Raw genomic sequence first — 833 nt, forward strand, 5'->3', positions numbered from 1 at the left:
GACTTCTTTGCATGAATTGACAAACTAATCTTAAAACTCACATAGATATTCAAGGGACCTAAAATTCATCAAACAATCTTGAAAAGGAACAACGAAGTTGGAGGACTTAATTGATTTCAAAGCCAACTACAAACTACGCTACACAAGAGAACGTGATACAAACATAAGAAAAGCAAATAAATCAATAAAATAGACATTAGAATTCACAAATATACTTACACATTGATGGTCAACTTATTTTTGACAAAGGAATGCACACTCTTCTAAATAAATTCTTCGAGTGGAACTGATTATCCACATGTAAAAGAATCACCTACCTCAAACCATATACAAAAATTCAAAATGGATCAAAAGCCTAAATGTAAAAATAAAACTATAAGACTCCCAAAGAAAAACATAGGTAAACATTGTGATATTGAGATTGGCAATGATTTCTTATATGATGCCAAAAGCACAACCCAATTACAAACGGAGAAACTGGACTTCATCAAACTTAAAACTTTTGTTCCATAAAGGACATCATGAAGAAAGTGAAAAGACAACCTGCATAATTAAAGATATATTTACAAATCATGCATTTCATCAGGGATGTATATCCAAAATATAATTGAAATGCTCTTATAACTGAATAATAAGACAAATAATCCAATTACAAAATTAACAAAGGTTCTGAACAGATATTTCTCCAAGAAAGATATACAAGTGTTGAACAAGCATATGCAAAGGTGTTTAACATTATTAAGATCAGCAAAGAATAACTCAAACCACAATGAGATATGACTTCACTCCCAGTAGTATACCTATAATTAGACAAAGTAAGTGTTGTCAAGGAT

Source organism: Equus asinus, chromosome 3 (assembly GCF_041296235.1).
Source record: "Equus asinus isolate D_3611 breed Donkey chromosome 3, EquAss-T2T_v2, whole genome shotgun sequence".
Lineage (NCBI taxonomy): Eukaryota > Metazoa > Chordata > Mammalia > Perissodactyla > Equidae > Equus > Equus asinus.